This window comes from Schistocerca gregaria, unplaced genomic scaffold (genome assembly GCF_023897955.1).
Source record: "Schistocerca gregaria isolate iqSchGreg1 unplaced genomic scaffold, iqSchGreg1.2 ptg000778l, whole genome shotgun sequence".
Classification (NCBI taxonomy): domain Eukaryota; kingdom Metazoa; phylum Arthropoda; class Insecta; order Orthoptera; family Acrididae; genus Schistocerca; species Schistocerca gregaria.
Genome location: NW_026062148.1, coordinates 80,001 through 87,500, shown reverse-complemented (window position 1 = coordinate 87,500; position 7,500 = coordinate 80,001). Strand labels below are relative to the sequence as shown.

Here is a 7,500-nt window from a genome sequence, read left to right as displayed (position 1 = left end):
CCCGGGAGTGCGGAGGCCGCCGCCCCGTGAAGGGCGGGGAAGCCCCATCCTCCCTCGGCCCGCGCAAGGCGAGACCTTCACTTTCATTACGCCTTTAGGTTTCGTACAGCCCAATGACTCGCGCACATGTTAGACTCCTTGGTCCGTGTTTCAAGACGGGTCGTGAAATTGTCCAAAGCTGAAGCGCCGCTGACGGGAGCGATTATTCCGCCCGAGAGCATCCCGAGCCAACAGCGGCGCGGGTCCGGGGCCGGGCCAGGTAGGTCCGTCATCCGGGAAGAACCGCGCGCGCTTGCCGGGAGCCCGAGCGCCCAAAGGGGCGAATCGACTCCTCCAGATATACCGCCGAGCAGCCAGCCAGGACACCGGGGCTCTGCCCAACAGACGCGAACCGAGGCCCGCGGAAGGACAGGCTGCGCACCCGGGCCGTAGGCCGGCACCCAGCGGGTCGCGACGTCCTACTAGGGGAGAAGTGCGGCCCACCGCACACCGGAACGGCCCCACCCCGCGGCGAGTGGAAAGGCAACCGGACACGACCCCGCCGCGGATTGCTCCGCGCGGGCGGCCGGCCCCATCTGCCGAGGGCGGGGGCCAGTGGCCGGATGGGCGTGAATCTCACCCGTTCGACCTTTCGGACTTCTCACGTTTACCCCAGAACGGTTTCACGTACTTTTGAACTCTCTCTTCAAAGTTCTTTTCAACTTTCCCTCACGGTACTTGTTCGCTATCGGTCTCGTGGTCATATTTAGTCTCAGATGGAGTTTACCACCCACTTGGAGCTGCACTCTCAAGCAACCCGACTCGAAGGAGAGGTCCCGCCGACGCTCGCACCGGCCGCTACGGGCCTGGCACCCTCTACGGGCCGTGGCCTCATTCAAGTTGGACTTGGGCTCGGCGCGAGGCGTCGGGGTAGTGGACCCTCCCAAACACCACATGCCACGACAGGCGGCAGCCTGCGGGGTTCGGTGCTGGACTCTTCCCTGTTCGCTCGCCGCTACTGGGGGAATCCTTGTTAGTTTCTTTTCCTCCGCTTAGTAATATGCTTAAATTCAGCGGGTAGTCTCGCCTGCTCTGAGGTCGTTGTACGAGGTGTCGCACGCCACACCGCCAGCCGGCTGTGCACGCTACCGAGAAAGTACCGGTATGCGAACCGCCAGGCGACGGGCGCGCATCGCACGTTTAAGGAGACGCGGCCGGCCACACAGGCGACCACGACACTCCCACGTCTCCGAAGCGGGACAAACGCCGCGCGCTTCAGTATACGTAGCCGACCCTCAGCCAGACGTGGCCTGGGAACGGAATCCATGGACCGCAATGTGCGTTCGAAACGTCGATGTTCATGTGTCCTGCAGTTCACATGTCGACGCGCAATTTGCTGCGTTCTTCATCGACCCACGAGCCGAGTGATCCACCGTCCTGGGTGATCTTTTCCTTTTCAGTCTCCCACTGTCTCTTTCAAGACAGTAGCATTTGCGGGACTGAGGCGTCTGACGGCCCCTGTTCCACTATTTTTTTTTGTGTCCAACGGCCTCACAGCCGATGGGCGTCGTACGGCTCCACACCGGAGCGGACAGGCACTCGGGCGAACGTCATTCAAAACCGGCGCCAGGCGCCAGGTACCGCAGGCCAGCCGCTCCAGAGCTTCAGCGCTCGTACCACACAACAACAACAACAACACTTCCGCTAGTTTTGAGAGGCACGCGTGGTTCCGCACGCGGCGCACGGCCACTGCCGTACAGGTAGCGTGTTGCGCGACACGACACGCACATCGAAAGACATGCAGTCTAGTCGGTAATGATCCTTCCGCAGGTTCACCTACGGAAACCTTGTTACGACTTTTACTTCCTCTAAATGATCAAGTTTGGTCATCTTTCCGGTAGCATCGGCAACGACAGAGTCGATGCCGCGTACCAGTCCGAAGACCTCACTAAATCATTCAATCGGTAGTAGCGACGGGCGGTGTGTACAAAGGGCAGGGACGTAATCAACGCGAGCTTATGACTCGCGCTTACTGGGAATTCCTCGTTCATGGGGAACAATTGCAAGCCCCAATCCCTAGCACGAAGGAGGTTCAGCGGGTTACCCCGACCTTTCGGCCTAGGAAGACACGCTGATTCCTTCAGTGTAGCGCGCGTGCGGCCCAGAACATCTAAGGGCATCACAGACCTGTTATTGCTCAATCTCGTGCGGCTAGAAGCCGCCTGTCCCTCTAAGAAGAAAAGTAATCGCTGACAGCACGAAGGATGTCACGCGACTAGTTAGCAGGCTAGAGTCTCGTTCGTTATCGGAATTAACCAGACAAATCGCTCCACCAACTAAGAACGGCCATGCACCACCACCCACCGAATCAAGAAAGAGCTATCAATCTGTCAATCCTTCCGGTGTCCGGGCCTGGTGAGGTTTCCCGTGTTGAGTCAAATTAAGCCGCAGGCTCCACTCCTGGTGGTGCCCTTCCGTCAATTCCTTTAAGTTTCAGCTTTGCAACCATACTTCCCCCGGAACCCAAAAGCTTTGGTTTCCCGGAGGCTGCCCGCCGAGTCATCGGAGGAACTGCGGCGGATCGCTGGCTGGCATCGTTTATGGTTAGAACTAGGGCGGTATCTGATCGCCTTCGAACCTCTAACTTTCGTTCTTGATTAATGAAAACATACTTGGCAAATGCTTTCGCTTCTGTTCGTCTTGCGACGATCCAAGAATTTCACCTCTAACGTCGCAATACGAATGCCCCCGCCTGTCCCTATTAATCATTACCTCGGGTTCCGAAAACCAACAAAATAGAACCGAGGTCCTATTCCATTATTCCATGCACACAGTATTCAGGCGGGCTTGCCTGCTTTAAGCACTCTAATTTGTTCAAAGTAAACGTGCCGGCCCACCGAGACACTCAACAAAGAGCACCCTGGTAGGATTTAAACGGGGTCCGCCTCGGGACGCGAAAGCACCCCTTCGGCTCGCCCCACCGGCAGGACGTCCCACGATACATGCCAGTTAAACACCGACGGGCGGTGAACCAACAGCGTGGGACACAAATCCAACTACGAGCTTTTTAACCGCAACAACTTTAATATACGCTAATGGAGCTGGAATTACCGCGGCTGCTGGCACCAGACTTGCCCTCCAATAGATACTCGTTAAAGGATTTAAAGTGTACTCATTCCGATTACGGGGATCTGTCTCGCGTGTGTTATCGTTATTTTTCGTCACTACCTCCCCGTGCCGGGAGTGGGTAATTTGCGCGCCTGCTGCCTTCCTTGGATGTGGTAGCCGTTCTCTCAGGCTCCCTCTCCGGAATCGAACCCTGATTCCCCGTTACCCGTTACAACCATGGTAGGCGCAGAACCTACCATCGACAGTTGATAAGGCAGACATTTGAAAGATGCGTCGCCGGTACGAGGACCGTGCGACTCAGCCCAAAGTTATTCAGAGTCACCAAGGCAAACGGACCAGACAAGCCAATCCGATTGGTTTTGATCTAATAAAAGCGTCCCTTCCATCTCTGGTCGGGACTCTGTTTGCATGTATTAGCTCTAGAATTACCACAGTTATCCAAGTAACGTGGGTACGATCTAAGGAACCATAACTGATTTAATGAGCCATTCGCGGTTTCACCTTAATGCGGCTTGTACTGAGACATGCATGGCTTAATCTTTGAGACAAGCATATGACTACTGGCAGGATCAACCAGGGAGCTGCGTCAACTAGAGCTGAGCAGCCCGGCCGCCCGGGAGTGTGTCCCGGGGGCCCGCGCGAACACGCAAGCGTCCGCTCAATTATTCTGCAAACAGGAGGAGGCCGAGCTCCCCTGCACGATACACCTCGAAACCCTCTCAGGTCCCGGCGGCGCGCAGCGCCGTCCTAGGTACTTGGTCGGTTTCGAGAGAGGCGCAATCGCCCGGAGTTAGGCGAGTAGACGGTTTTAGTGCGAACACCCTTGCTCCCAACTGAGCTTGCCGCTGCCGACAGAGGCCCGGGAGCGTGCTGTCGTGGCATTGCCGGCGGGAGACAACACGCGCCACCTATGGTGACCGGCAGCTCCAAAACGCCAGCGCCACACAAGGGCAAAGCCCCACTTGGGTGCAGAAGCGAACTCTCCCAGCACAGCGCACGCGCCAACACGTCCGCACAACCTGCGATACAAACCACCTGCGAGAACCGCTGGGGCGACCGAGCAGCAGACGGCGTCGCGGCGCCGTGTGCCAGGCGGCGGCGCATCCTCAACGCACACAGTCCTCAATCAGACCAGCACACTGCAGATGTCCACCGCGCTTCGCACCGGGCTCGGCTGAACCAACTTTGGCCGCCAGGCGCCGCGTGCAGGGTGCGCCGCAGCGTAGCTGCGCCGCCTGCCGGGCCCGTCGGCTGGCGCTCCTGCCACTCGGCGCCCCCCCACCAGCCGCCTGTTGCGCGTGCGCCCACGCAGCGCGCGGCCAACACGCCGGGCGGCCCCCCCTTCACCGGCCGGGAACAGTCCCACCAAGCCACCGCCGCGTATCGCTTCATACCCACATGGGCCTAGTCACGTGTGTGGATGTGGCGGGTACCGCTGAAACAACCGGTTAATAGCTGTACCGATCGTCGCCATCACAGATTCACCTCCAGCGTGAACAACCGCTCAACAACGGATTTTCCAGTTCATTTGCGTATCTTGGGCAGTAAACGTAGATGTCCACCTACATTTGCGAATTCAACAATTCTTGCATGCCAGGATGTCATGTGTCACGACACGCTACATCAGACCACATACACACTGCGACATGTGCAGAAGAGAACACGTGGAAGGTGGCCCGCGCACGTATGCGATGTCCCTTCCGCGATCCACTGTCAACCGGCATCTGCGGCATGTCCCAGATATGGAACGCGGTCCACCAGGGTAGCACTTTGTGTGAGGCAATACGACAAAGTCGGAATACAAGCGTCACTACATCAGACGGCTCACGCTGACCTGACCTGACCTGACTCACCGCACCACCACCCCCCAGCGACCCAGGGTGACATACAATGCGTTCGTACGTTCCTCCCACACGCCTCTACGGCGTACCACAGTGCAACCTAGCTGTTATTGGGAGACGAGACAAGTAGCATCGAGCACAACATATGGAAATTGAGATTCGACACCGTTGGGCACAGCCAGCGTACGGTCACACCGTATCACACTACTTCACTCTGTACGTAACTACCGATGATCGGTACAGCGTGTGGGTTACGCGTACGACATCAGCGGACAATGGACACAGACCATACCACGACGTACACTGAGGGCGTCGACATCTGAATGCAACTGAACAGCTGCGAGGCTCATTTAACACTCAAACGCCAGACCGACCAGCTTGAGAGGACAGAGACACAAAGAGAGGGGAGGGGGGGGGGCCGATATAGTCCTATTGCAGTACAATTGACAGTGGATAGCGGGAATATGTGGAAAGTAAGCAACACTCGCAAGACATCTACATGAGGATAACAACGACACCAGAGATTCCGAGCAGTGAACTATGTTAGGCAAAGAGGGGACAACGTGGGTTAGGTTAAGGGACAACGTGGGTTAGGTTAAGGGACAACGTGGGTTAGGTTAAGGGACAACGTGGGTTAGGTTAAGGGACAACGTGGGTTAGGTTAAGGGACAACGTGGGTTACGTTAAGGGACATCTGTCTGCGCGTGTGTGTTAAGGGACAACGTGGGTTACGTTAAGGGACAACGTGGGTTACGTTAAGGGACAACGTGGGTTACGTTAAGGGACAACGTGGGTTACGTTAAGGGACAACGTGGGTTACGTTAAGGGACAACGTGGGTTACGTTAAGGGACAACGTGGGTTAGGTTAAGGGACAACGTGGGTTAGGTTAAGGGACAACGTGGGTTAGGTTAAGGGACAACGTGGGTTAGGTTAAGGGACAACGTGGGTTACGTTAAGGGACAACGTGGGTTACGTTAAGGGACAACGTGGGTTACGTTAAGGGACAACGTGGGTTACGTTAAGGGACAACGTGGGTTACGTTAAGGGACAACGTGGGTTACGTTAAGGGACAACTTGAGTTACGTTAAGGGACAACTTGAGTTACGTTAAGGGACAACTTGAGTTACGTTAAGGGACAACTTGAGTTACGTTAAGGGACAACTTGAGTTACGTTAAGGGACAACTTGAGTTACGTTAAGGGACAACTTGAGTTACGTTAAGGGACAACTTGAGTTACGTTAAGGGACAAACACGCGATCTAGTGTGGACAACTTGAGTTACGTTAAGGGACAACTTGAGTTACGTTAAGGGACAACTTGAGTTACGTTAAGGGACAACTTGAGTTACGTTAAGGGACAACTTGAGTTACGTTAAGGGACAACTTGAGTTACGTTAAGGGACAACTTGAGTTACGTTAAGGGACAACTTGAGTTACGTTAAGGGACAACTTGAGTTAGGTTAAGGGACAACTTGAGTTAGGTTAAGGGACAACTTGAGTTAGGTTAAGGGACAAATTGAGTTAGGTTAAGGGACAAATTGAGTTAGGTTAAGGGACAAATTGAGTTAGGTTAAGGGACAAATTGAGTTAGGTTAAGGGACAAATTGAGTTAGGTTAAGGGACAAATTGAGTTAGGTTAAGGGACAAATTGAGTTAGGTTAAGGGACAAATTGAGTTAGGTTAAGGGACAAATTGAGTTAGGTTAAGGGACAAATTGAGTTAGGTTAAGGGACAAATTGAGTTAGGTTAAGGGACAAATTGAGTTAGGTTAAGGGACAAATTGAGTTAGGTTAAGCGATAATCTGGTACAGCCACAGTTAGGTTAAGCGATAATCTGGTACAGCCACAGTTAGGTTAAGCGATAATCTGGTACAGCCACAGTTAGGTTAAGCGATAATCTGGTACAGCCACAGTTAGGTTAAGCGATAATCTGGTACAGTCACAGTTAGGTTAAGCGATAATCTGGTACAGCCACAGTTAGGTTAAGCGATAATCTGGTACAGCCACAGTTAGGTTAAGCGATAATCTGGTACAGCCACAGTTAGGTTAAGCGATAATCTGGTACAGCCACAGTTAGGTTAAGCGATAATCTGGTACAGCCACAGTTAGGTTAAGCGATAATCTGGTACAGCCACAGTTAGGTTAAGCGATAATCTGGTACAGCCACAGTTAGGTTAAGCGATAATCTGGTACAGCCACAGTTAGGTTAAGCGATAATCTGGTACAGCCACAGTTAGGTTAAGCGATAATCTGGTACAGCCACAGTTAGGTTAAGCGATAATCTGGTACAGCCACAGTTAGGTTAAGCGATAATCTGGTACAGCCACAGTTAGGTTAAGCGATAATCTGGTAAAACCACAGTTAGGTTAAGCGATAAAGTTGGTTAAATTTGGTATTGTGTGGGAAGGGGGCAGAGAGGGGGGGGGGTGGATAGTGGTGGCAGTACGCGGATGCCTGAGTCACCGTCAGATACGTCACGTCGGTTCGATGCTTGTAGCAAGAGGCTGGCGGGTCTGTGTCTCTCACTTCTGCAATTTTTCATGTGGTATAAC

The 7,500-nt window shown here is 54.0% G+C and overlaps 3 non-coding genes across 3 annotated transcripts in view; all 3 read right to left on the bottom strand.

The window, feature by feature from the left end:
- LOC126321969 (large subunit ribosomal RNA) overlaps positions 1–1,080 on the bottom strand; it is a 4,222-nt gene extending 3,142 nt beyond the window's left edge. Inside the window, exon 1 of the ribosomal RNA XR_007558694.1 lies at positions 1–1,080. This exon is cut by the window's left edge and continues 3,142 nt beyond it. This is a non-coding gene — a ribosomal RNA (large subunit ribosomal RNA).
- A 188-nt stretch (positions 1,081–1,268) lies between these two features.
- Positions 1,269–1,423, bottom strand: LOC126321949 (5.8S ribosomal RNA). Its single transcript, XR_007558676.1, has one exon. It is a non-coding gene; the product is annotated as a 5.8S ribosomal RNA (ribosomal RNA).
- A 369-nt stretch (positions 1,424–1,792) lies between these two features.
- Positions 1,793–3,688, bottom strand: LOC126321960 (small subunit ribosomal RNA). Its single transcript, XR_007558686.1, has one exon. It is a non-coding gene; the product is annotated as a small subunit ribosomal RNA (ribosomal RNA).
- Positions 3,689–7,500: the final 3,812 nt, after the last annotated feature.